The 12,592-nt window shown below is 40.1% G+C and overlaps 1 protein-coding gene across 2 annotated transcripts in view; it reads right to left on the bottom strand.

Moving 5' to 3' along the window:
* The window catches only part of PTPRM (protein tyrosine phosphatase, receptor type, M), a 704,023-nt gene that overhangs the window by 688,045 nt on the left and 3,386 nt on the right, over nt 1-12,592 (bottom strand). Inside the window, exon 1 of one of the 2 annotated variants that reach the window (XM_011994360.1) lies at nt 8,837-9,155. The exons of the other annotated variant lie outside the window; for it this stretch is intronic. The gene's annotated coding sequence lies outside the window, so the exon portion shown is untranslated. Of the gene's footprint in view, nt 1-8,836; nt 9,156-12,592 lie in introns of those variants that run through there. 2 annotated transcript variants of the gene reach the window in all.

Raw genomic sequence — 12,592 nt, 5'->3', positions numbered from 1 at the left:
GCTGATAAACTCCTGAACTCACCAATATGCAGTACAGCCAAACCATGCTATTTATTCAACTTAAAACAGCCAGCCAACTATATTTTCACTGGATGTTGATTAACCTAAACTCAACTAAATGTACTTCCCTCAATGAAAATTTTTCTACACATTATATTCATTGGGTAGAATCAAATTATAAGGAAAAAGTAAATATAGTTTCACATATCCTGTTGGTGAAATATGCATTCCAATTTCCTATCATGAGGAGAACTTCTTCTAACACAACAATGGGGAACTTGTACAGCTGAGTGTATTTAATTAGGATCACAGAACTGAGATACAGTGGGTCCTGGATCTATCAGTTGCATGTGTCTTGCTCTTTGCATCAAAAGGAGATAGGCAGTCTTCATATCAAAGGTATGTTTAACTTACATGATTTCTACGTTGAAAAGGAAGGGGCGTATGATAGAGAAATCGTACATTTAGTCCAGAAGCCTAACAATCTTAGGCTCCAAACAAGCTGAAACTAAGAAATTAGAAATATGAACTGGTGCTCCTCCACCTCCACCTAGTTAGTCTCTGCTCCTTCATTCTTCAGGCTTTGCTTAGTGTGACATGTCATTGGGGTCCAAATAATTTTCATGCTTAAAGAGCAGCATTTTAATTGAAGCATGTTCAAAATCCAAATCACCAATCTAATCCTATGCTCAAATGCATAAACAGCAATCTAATGCCAAGGGGGTGCAGGGATTGACTCTATTGGACTTACTGAGAAACGATATGCTGGTCTTCAACCCAGAAGGTTCCCTAAAGTATTTTGGGGTACAATTTTGAACATGAGCAAATCCCTGAGAATTTGGGCCCTATACAATGTATGAGTCCTTTGTAATATTACCTAACTCCCAGGGAAATAGGGAAGATTGCACTTAGAAGTGTATGTGAAAGTGTAGTCACTGTTCCAAGGTGATGAACATCAAAGAAAGTCACAACTATGTTTGGTACATGCTATCTGAAATAGGAAAACAAAGTCACAGACATTTCTTTATCTATCTTGCCTATATTGGCTGAGTCACTGCCTCTCTGCCTGACACCTTATCTCCTAAACAACTGCTTAAATTTTTCTTTCAGTCTCCTATTCCTACCATGCCACAATTTGAGTTTCAGCTCATGTTCCCGTTTGATTTGACTCATTCCCTCAAACCTGGATTCTGCCCTCTCCAGTATATGCCACACACTCCCAACAAGCTGAATTTTTATAAAATACACAGCTGAAAATGCTCTCGCCATTCTTAAAATTATTCATCAGCCCCTCATTGTCCATGGGATAGTATTCAAATTTTAATCATGTGACATCTGTTGTTTTTCTGATTCGACCCCAGTCTACCTCTTTATCTTCATTCTTTGCCACCACTTCCCTTTAGTTTTACACTCTAGTAATTCCCGACTATCTGTAGATTCACCCCCAATGACCCTTCTGCCCATATGCTACCCCCATGCTCATGCAGTCCCTGCACCTGTTCAGTGCTTGTCCCACCCCTCCCCGCAGTGTCTGCCTGGAAAACTCTTGTGCACTTTTCAAATCCCAGCTCAGACAACACCACTCCCAGGTACCTGTTGCTGAGGGCTTTTCACAGATAAAATCAATCACTCCTTCCCATGTGGTAACCATCACTGCCAAATATACTGGTTTTCTTGATGTCCTTATCATACTGCAGGGCAATGTAACTTTGGACATGCTTGTCTTCTCTATTGCGCTGGGAGGTCCTTGACAAGGACAATGTTCTGTTCATTTCTGTATCCCCAGTCCTGGAAAAGTGTTTGTCACTCATTAAATACTTACTAAACTTAATGGAATTTTGTAAAGTCTTTTGTAACAAAGGTAAGAATAAAAACCGTTTACTGCTCTATCTTTATTAGAAAAGGAGCACTGAAGAAAAAACACTCTAATGGACTCTATTCACTGAACACTCTGGCTACATCAAAGGAAGAAGAAATCCTGATTCTAGAGTTTTGCCTTTTTTATCTGACTCAAGGCATCTCCCTCCTTCCCTGTCTCCATCACTCCTCCTAAGGACTTGTGTGCCAGGCATGATGTCAAGCACTAGGGAGGAAAAGGGGAGGGGATAAGAGAACAGACAGGATGAAAAAGAAGTCCTTGTCCTCAAGGAAGACAACTTGTGGAACACGGAGGAGTTAAAAGGATAAATATGAAAAATGCTGTAAGAGCCAACAGGAGAAACAAAAACTCATCCTGAAGGTCTCCTTTTCCTACATGAGCCAGATAAAAAAAGAAAACCAGAGAGTCAGCACCTAAATGTAAGAATCTACTAAGATATCAATGGCCTGTTATTCTAAGAATCTGCGTAATAAGGCTATTATTTGGCAGACCTCAGCACAAGTCAACGAAAAGCACAGGGACTTTATGTGCATCATACTGGAACTCTGGTTCAGCGCCTCAGTCAGTGTGCCTGCAGTTTTTGTTTCAAACCTGAGAAGAATGTCAATATCTACGTATTATGTGTATTTCAAATTTATGAAACATACAAGTAATTAATATATATTCAATGTTAAATTTCAATACTCAGGCCATAAAGAAAGCATGCTTTAATGAAAATTTTTTCCTTATTAATTTCTTTTTTTTTTTTTTGAGATGGAGTCCTGCTCTGTCACCCAGGCTGGAGTGCAGTGGCACAATCTCGGCTCACTGCAACCTCCACCTCCTGGGTTCACGCCATTCTCCTGCCTCAGCCTCCCGAGTAGCTGGGACTATAGGCGCTAGCCACTACGTCTGGCTAATTTTTTGTATTCTTTAGTAGAGACGGGGTTTCACTGTGTTAGCCAGGATGGTCTCGATCTCCTGACCTCGTGATCCACTCGCCTCGGCCTCCCAAAGTGCTTTATTAGTTTTTTAAATAAGGAAGCTACACTCCATGCAATTCTCCAAGCTCTGAGCAATACTTAGCACAAAAAGCTGTGATGAATCAGCTTTCCTTCCCATCCTTTTCCATGACCAATTAGTTGCTAAAATATAGGAAACTAAAAACATTAACCCTTCTCAAGGTCAACACAGCTGGGACATCTTTCCCTCTTTTCCTAATTGAGTGTTTACTCAATATTCTATTTACTTTTTAGCATGTATTATTTTACCACTGATTAAAGAGAACAGGTCTGCTGAGAGAACAACCCTGAACCAAGAGGCAGACGGTCTGGGTTTCAGTCCTGCCCTTGCCTGTGTGTGGCTTTGGACAAGGCAACCAGGCAGCAGAATAGAGCTAGGGTAGAAAGAATGTAGATTTGCCACCAGAAGGAGCACAGGTGAGTCCAACCCTATCAACTTACAAGCTTTGCTCATCTATTCATCTATAAAACCATCTACCTTCTAGAATCTTGTAAGAATTAAATGATTCTGTATATATGTGTGTGTTTCTATAAATACATATATTATGCTATGTATCTATTGACCTACTTACCTATCTAGCTACCTAGTAAATAGTTAACTGTGGGTTTCCTTTCCTTTCTGGGTCTCAGTCCTGTCTATAAAAGAGCATGATGACTCAGATCCCTGAGTTTTTCACCCTGTGATCCTCACAACCCTCACGCTCTCTCAGCCCATGAGGGCGAACCCAGCACAGGCCCTTCTAAAACCCTGCTTCAACCAGATATATTCAACTTTCATATACTTAAAAGTTGGGGTACTGTGGGTAACAGAAAGACTAGGCCACAAAAAAATTTAATATTTAACAATGCTAGACTCTTTCAGGCCTAGATTATCTCTAAGGTAATATTCCCACTCTAAGACTGCACATGCTATTATTTTTTTCTTCTCCTCCCTTAAAGATAATAATTCTTCATCAGCAACATAATTAAGGTTAGATCAGGTGGATTGTTGGGGAAAGTGGCTATACTAGAAAAACTAAATAAAATCATGTTAAATATATAAGCAAGAAGGATGGCTAAGCTCAATGTTAAAGCAGGAATAGAAGCAGCAGCCGAAGAGAAGGCAGAAGAGACCCTACTGATATGAAGCTCCGTGCTAGTGCTGGCCATGGCCAGGCTCCTGCTCTGTTGTGAAAAAGTAAGAAGCCTGAGGTTACAGGACAAGGCATCCAGGACTGTCAATCCTGCATGGGCTGGGACCCATTTTAGGTGACTGCTCCTATCCTAGTCAATCCAAAATGACGTCATATTTGCTGAAAAGATCACTGAAGAACACCTAATATTATAGTTTCCATACGACTCTCCTTAACCCAAACCTCTTCTCAGCCTCTGCTTACTAATGTCTAAAATTATTTGAGTAAGTTTACATTTTTCCATCTGTAACAAAGAGACTTGAAATTTAAAACTCAAAAGAACATAATATGAAAATGGCTTCACATAGCCAGTCCTCTAACCACGGCTACTCCAAAAAAATATTTATTTAGACCTATTGTGCATAGGGCCACATAAACAATCTACAAGTTAGGATAACTAGATATTAGATATTTCTTATTTTGATGCAGATTACATAAGAATATTAGACATATGAAAAGTGGTTGGAAAATAAGTTTAAAAAAAGAAGACAGTATCAAATTCAATGACTTCATAATATGCCTGGGATGAGCCTTCTTTGCATCCAGAAACTATTCATTGGGATGTGTTTAATATACTAAGAGAGTAGGGAGTTCTGTTTCTCAGGAAGCTTTTTTATTTTTCATATGGCTGACTTGTAAGAACTTGTGGTTGCTGGGATAAGTTAATCAAAGTGTCACCATATATTTGGTTTTAATAGTCTGAGTGGGTAATTTTATATTTGATTATCTGTGGCTTGGCTCTCTCTTTGAGACATTCTTTAAATACCCTTATTGTTGGCCCTTGGCCATATTGGACACTTACCTTTAACAATACCTAGTACTGTGTATGTTGTGAATAGAGAATAAACACTTGTGCATCGATGTAATATTGACTGGGCTTAAGAAATAGTAACCCTTCATGGGGCGAGAAATTTGCCTAGAGGAGGCTTCACAGACCAGCTCAATTTCTGTAAAGTTTAAACCAATGATCAAATGTGGTGCTGAGTAGCTGCAACCCCTTGCCGAAGGACAAGCTACAGTTACCAGCTGATAGCTCTGTCTCAGCCATCACCAGGAAACACATCCCTGATCACAGACTCCCTCTGACAGAGTTACTTCATCCCATTTGCTGTACTGAATTTGCCAGTATAAACAATATGTTCATTTTATCCTGGGTTTAGGGGAGAAATGAGGGTGTGTGCATCACTTTTCAGCAGTACACTTCACTAATGCAAAAATTCTTGGGTTGGGAGTGAGTAAAAACCAAGTTGTATCAATCTCATTTTTCTCCATATGCTCTATAAACTTCAGCGAGATGTTTATCACAGAAATACAGACAAGACCTTAACCACAGGAGAGCAAAATGTGGTATCTTTACTGATAATTAGTAATAAAGACCTTCATTCTACTGAACTTTAATATATTTCTAACTTCAGAATTAAAAAGTAAAACCTAGGGGAAACCAGAAGGTTTAATTAGGTCAGAGAAAAATGTGGACTTGAAGTGTTACCAAAAAAAAACCTATTATAGACAAATTGTTAATTGCTAGAACCACTAAACACTGTATGTCCTTTAAACACTGAGATAGTAACACAAACATAAATCCTGATTTGCAAATTGGGTGGTAAGCCTTCACTTCCCTAACGTGTTTCCAGTACCAACAATTCCTATGACACAAAATGTTTCTTTAAAGGTTACTGATCTCCAGTATTCCTGCCATGGTGCTGCTATTCTCATTCTGGATCAGAAGCTTTTGTCTTAGCTCAGTGGTTCTGAAACTTTGGGGAGGTTATGGATCCCTTTGAGTATCTGAACAGAGCTACCCAGGATCCTCTTCCCTAGGACAAATGCGTATCTGTGCAAATTGTATAATTCCTTGGGTTATAAGGCTCTTAGAGGTAATTCAACACTTACTCAAAGTGTGCTTCACTGGCCACTTGCATCAGAATCACTGGGATAAATTACTAAACACATAAATATTGAGTCCCATTCTAGATTTATGGAATCAGAATTGCTGGGAGTGAGGTTGGGGCTCTGAATTTTAGGATGTGTCCCCCATGATTATGCCGCCGGTTGATGGTCAGGTAAGCTCCTCTGCTATGGCCATTTTGCTATGGCATGCACTTAATTTTCCCTGAGAAGCCCAAGCTCTGCTTTATCTCCCCATGACTGAAGGGCATCTCCACCAGCCTCCTCTGCATCCCCACCCACTCTTCATGCTCAGCTTGGGATACTCCATACCCACTACCCTGCAACCATGCACATCAAGCTTAGACCCCCTTCTGGATATCACCTGGAAACACTTCTCACCCACCATCCCAATAAGCTCCTGCTCAGTCATCCATTAAGACCCATTACCATGGAATGTACTAGCACCCTTCTCTATTCCTGGGTTATTCATTTTTCACTTCTTCCCCACAATTCTCCTACATACAAGATTGTGCCCCTTATCACCCTACATGGTGTGTGTGTTTTCACTTGGCTTCCCAAGAACAGGGAAGAAGCCTCCCCAGAGGCTTACTGCAGAAACACCCACCTGCTGCTGGCTGCCCAGGAGTCACTCCTTGACTACGGTCGCAAGACTGAAGGATACCCAACTTAGATTTCTCCACTGGAACACAGAATTATGTCATTCTCCATAGGTGAAGCTGACCTTAGAGAACACCCAAAGTATTGTGCAAATATGGAAAACTAAGGCTGATTCATCAAAAGCAATCCAGTCAACATCCAAAACTCCTGATTCATCCGAGGGTACTGTTTAGCTCAGTAAGAGATGCCCAACACAGAATCCTGACCCTTGAGTTTAATTTACTCAGGAACACAGAACACACACATGACCTACTAGAATTCAACATTGTGACCAGAAGGTGACATAGTATCGGAGATTACTAAAAGGCCTACTTCAGATTAGGAAGAACAAGGAAGAATTCACAGGGGAGAAGGCATTTAAGGTATGGCTGGGAAGCTGGGAGAAGTTCTGAGTGGCATATACAGAGCATTCCAAAGAGCCTTAACAGAGGACAGGTGGCCCATTATGAGAAGGCCTTGGTGTGTGTGTAGAATAAAAGTTTGCTGCAGTGCGAATAATATTTAAAACGTGGCTGAAGATCAGGCTACAAAGGTGGATGGCAGCAGTACAGGCCAGGCTGGGGTCCACACTGGGCAGGAAGGAGACTATCTCACTGCTACATTGATGATTCCACATGGCCACGCATAGCAGCCCGGCAAAAAAGGAGGGCAAAAACGTTGTCCCCTCTTCACAACACAAGGGAAGCCATCCGAATGATGTGGCTTGCCTGCAATCCCAGAGCAGACGATGGCAAAGGTGGAATTTGACCGTTGGTTTCCTAACCCCTAAGAGGCACATTTTCCTTATTGTATATATATTGTATACTGTATATACAATCATTATATACAATCACAGTGGGATGACTATTCCATGGATGCTCCTCACATATCTACGACATAAGTAAACTGCATCTCTACTAAAAGGCACACATTAGACGTCATCCTTGAATTTTATAGCCAAACAGCACTGACATCTCAACACCACTGGAGATCCTTTACAGACTTATTAAGTAAAGATTTGATGGTAATAGAAACAAATTAATTAACAAAAGGCATGGAGAAGTAAGATTTATTTCCTCAAATTGATATCCAAGAAGATTTGCTCCTAGAATCAACTATGGATAATTCTGCCAAACAAATCAATCTTTTATAAACTAAAGCATGTTAATTAAGCAAGAGCACTTGGAGAGGCAATACACTGCACTAGGCATGTTTACAGAAGAATGAGGGATGCACGGAATTAACTGCTTGTTTGCTTTTCAATCTGCATCAGAAACCTAACTAGAGAAACCTAACCTAACAATGAAAGCAAGCAGAAGGAACCATCAGGAAAACAGACACAGGGCAAGGGTGCTCAGAGATCAAAATCTCTCTTCAAAATTGAAAAGAAATGCTAATGTACTCCAGACTCCGAATTGCTGTACTAGAGAGGAAATTAATATCAAAGCTGGAACAGCATCTACTGTTCCACTCAGTCAGATGAAAACAATGGAGTTTGGCCAAACAGTACAAGGAAACATAGGAATCTGATAGAACAGAGGAAATGAAGACAAATCTTGCAAAGAATTCAAAATGGAACGAAGTTGTGCAACTTATCCCTGTGCAAGTGAAACACTAGAGGGAGAACAAGTTTTGTGTTAGAAAATTGTATGACCAAGGCAGCCTCTCAGCTTAAAAGTCCATAGTCTTCAAACTCTCACCTTAGCTGCCCGCACAGCGAGCAGCAGGTAAAGGACGAGCGCAAAATAGAAAATCTGTAGAACGGCACAAATATAATTAGTGTAACCTATCACTTTCTGAAAGTAGGATTTTCTAAATAAAAGGCTTGACTATGCTTTGGGCCAATGATATTTAAGAAAAGCAACCAAGAAATGAGGGCAGATTGTTTTCATCTCATTTTATTTCCAGACAGTTTAAAAGCCAAATGACACACATAGCACAAAATAAAATTCTTATACCTGTCCTCATATCCTATTTTTGCTTCGGACCCAAATTCAGTCAGCCACTAACTGCTTCAGTTACTCTTCGACATGGGCCACACGTGCCCCTCTCCTCTGCTGCAGCAGGAAGACCATCCTTAACCATACCCCAAAAGGCTGTGCTGCCATTTTCTTATTCCTCTTCTCACTTCCGGTCTTCCTCCTCACTACATAAACATGCTGATTGAACAGATCACAGTATCCAACTCGTGGAAGGAACCTTCAAACTAAAAAGCTAAGCTTGTTTTCCATACTCACCTCTAATAGAGCCTACTTTGAATCTTTCCAGTTCATCTTTTTTTTTTTTTTTTTTTTCAGGCAGTCTCTGGTTTGTCTGTGTTTTTAATGATAATTCTGTCCCTTCCTGTAGGGCTATGTGTCCCTCCACTACTATGAGTTGTTTGATTTGTCTAATTACTATCTTCAAATTCTTGGCCCCAAGTATTACAAAGTGTACCCTGGTAAATTTAAATAGAAGAGAGTTTCACCAAAGGGTCACTGATAAATGGTAAGATTAGAGAAGCATGCTCCGGCAGGGGCCTGAAGAGGAGACATACACAGAATTGGGCCACAGCACAGTCCGCTCAGGAACATGGACGCTCACGGCCACTCATCCAGCCTGTGCCCTTTGCAAACGCCTCACAGCAAATCATCTCTAACTAGTTCAAAGTTCACATTCCCTGCATTAAGCTTCCAGTGGGCTGCATGGAGTCACAGATCCACATTCCAGCTACCAGGGAGCAGACAGAGGGACTGTCCAGCTCTCTGTGGCCTCCTCAGAAAGAGGTAAGATGTACCTCCCATGTGCCTTGGGATCCCCCCAAACCATTACTGTCCACTTCTGATGCTTATTTCTTGAGAGAGCAGACTGTGAAATGAATAAACAACACTGCTCAAGGATGCTGTCACAGGGAGTGGGACTGTCAGTTCAATCAAAGGACTCGTTACCTCATTTTCAAGTGGCATGACTGCCTGGCAATTATTCCAGGTAATACGGAAAGGAGGCTGACATCTCAATACTGAGAGACAATGAAGACGGGCAGGGAGGGAACATCTTGGGAGCTAGAAGGCTGGCCTATGGTGAATAATCCTAGCGTCTGTTGGTTTACGCTTCACAGACTCACTGTTCAGCTATTTTCTTGCTCTATGTGTCCGTATTTGTTTTAGATTCAAGTACCTAGAAGAGGGTAATTTGTATTCTATGAAATTCTGCCTATAACAAGCACACAGTAAATGTCGGGTAATTGCATAGGGTCTCTTTAAACTGCTTAGTACCAGATCCAGCAGAATGCTGTGCACATGAGGATTCTCAAAACTCATTCACTGATGACAAAAACTATGAGGTATATGATGAAAAGGGTAAAGAAGAAATAGAAAACCAAAACACAACCATACAACATGGGCTAAGACTTAAAATGTCAACTAATCTATATTCAACAAGAAGTTCTAAAGCATTTTCACATACTGGAAATATAAGCTTGTCATTCTGAAAAACAAAACACAATAAAAAGGAATGCTGCACCCATAGAGATGTATGGGGTAGGCTTCCAGCATCACATGAACCGTCACTTTACTGGTGCCAAAATGAAATAGGAGGAGATGGGTCAGGAGTGGAGAAGTGGGGAAAAGGTGAGTAAAGCCAAAACTCCAACAGTGTAGCAGGTCCCAAAATGAAATAATGTGTAGAGAGGCAAAAAAAAAAAAAAAATAGAATTATAAATGAAGCCAACAGAGAATGGTATGACTCCACCAAAAATATTAGCAAAGAAGGCCAAAACAAAATGATATGAACTAAGATTAAAATGGCAGTTGAAAGAACAGTAAATTTAACCATTTAAAACTTCTTAAAGGTGTTACAGCAAAGAAAGTCTGCAGTTATAGATAAACTCACTCTGTTGATTTAAACCTGTTTGTATTACATATAGTAAATGAGAATGGAATTTGATACTTACTGATCTCTTACTATGTTGCATTGACTTAACTTACTTCAGTTAACACTCATACTCAACAACCCTACCATATAGGGATGTATTGTGCTCATTTAGCTGATGGGCAAACTAAGGTTTGGAGAAATAAAAGATTTCTCAAGATTATATAAGCAAGCTAATGATAGTAACTAGCACTCAAATCAAGATGTGTCTGCTTTCAAAGCTTATTTTCTTTCACTCTTAAAAGATGCTGCTTCCTCTTAAAATGTAGAAAATAAATATATCTACACATATGTATGTATAGATATACATATAATTCTGACTTTACTTCCAGTCAAAATGAAGAAAAATATCTACCTCTATACAATCAAAACAATGCAGACACACACAGAAAAAGAAAACCCATATCCACCTCAATTTTTTTCTTTTACAAATGTAGAGATCACTGGCTGGCTCTCAATGGATGATTTACAAAACTACTGGTTTTTCCAAACATGTTCAGTCAAATATATATGACTAGAAAGAGACCTGTATCCCCTTCCAAACTGGTTTTGGTTCTCTACTAAACAAAAGGTTTGCAAGACTGATCCTCCCTATGTCGTTCATCACATTACCAGAATCTGCCCCTCCCCCCAAATCACTAAACTCCTAGATAACTTTTTATTTTAAAGGGGGGTTAGACAGAAAGAATGCTTACAAGAAATAAAAAGAAATAGATTTTAAACCAGGAATATCTATCAAAGCAACCAATAAACTTAGAAAACACATTCATTGCCAAGTGCCTAACTAAAAGGCCAAAAAAAATCTAAGTACGTAGTTTTCTCTGAGTATTGTTTTCTATGACACATGAGTCCATGTCTAACATTAACAAAATCTAAAATTGGCCAGGCATGGTGGCTCACGCCTATAATCTCAGCACTTAGGAGGCCGAGGCGGGCAGATCATCTGAGGTCAGGAGTTCAAGACCAGCCTGGACAACATGGTGAAAGTCCCATCTCTACAAAAAAATACAAAAAAAAAAAAAATTAGCCAGACATGGTGGCGCACACCTGTAATCCCAGCTACTTGGGAGGCTGAGGAAGGAGAATCACTTGAACTCGGAAAGCAGAGGTTGCAGTGAGCCCAGATCGCACCATTGCACTCCAGCCTGGGCGACGAGAGCGAGAGACTCTGTCTTAAAAAATAAAAATGAATAAAATCTAAAATTAACCATTACTGTCATGTTTCCTACCTTTTGAAATTATAGCATTTTTTTAAAAGAATATATTCAAGGCCTAGTATACATACTTTTCTAGAATGTCATACAGAATAAGCTCAAATGACATTCAGAATCATACCTCAAAGATGATCAGATCCCAAAAACACAAACACACATATAGCAGAATTCAACTTGGTTTAATAACTTAGGCAGGATATTTGGCAAATCCATACAAGATGAGATTTTCAGTAAGAGTTGAAACTAAAAAACATTTAATTAATTCTGTATGTGTGAGTTGGAGGGGAAACAGGAGGAAAAACAAAAATCAAAAAGGTGTCATTAGGTTCGGTAAATGCCAGACAGCAGAAAAGTCATTCAGTCAACAACTCTGCATGGGCAACCTAATTTGGTTGGGGTGGCAGCCCAGCCCACTCTAACCAAATAAGGTCTCCCTATGTCCCCATCAAACTTGTACTTCACATTGGTAGCACTCAACACACTTGTCATTATTTACTAACTGTAAAAGAAAGGACTCAAATTGAGAAAGCATTTTCTATCAGCTAGAGAGGAAGGTATGTGGAAAATTTTCACAGAGGAAGAACCATGCCCTAGAGAGTGAATTGACCAGGTTGAAGGCTTTCGCAGTAGTTAGTGTATACCAGATGTATACTAGGTTCCGGGCAGTGTGCAGGTCACACCAAAAAGATAGATCTCATTTAATTCTCTATCAGGATGTAGCAACACCATCAGTAAAGAACTGTAGGCCGGGCGCGGTGGCTCAAGCCTGTAATCCCAGCACTTTGGGAGGCCCAGACGGGCAGATCACGAGGTCAGGAGATCGAGACCATCCTGACTAACGCAGTGAAACCCCGTCTCTACTTAAAAAAA

Source organism: Mandrillus leucophaeus, unplaced genomic scaffold, assembly GCF_000951045.1.
Source record: "Mandrillus leucophaeus isolate KB7577 unplaced genomic scaffold, Mleu.le_1.0 Scaffold453, whole genome shotgun sequence".
Taxonomy (NCBI): domain Eukaryota; kingdom Metazoa; phylum Chordata; class Mammalia; order Primates; family Cercopithecidae; genus Mandrillus; species Mandrillus leucophaeus.
This window is presented reverse-complemented; position numbering and strand designations above follow the sequence as displayed.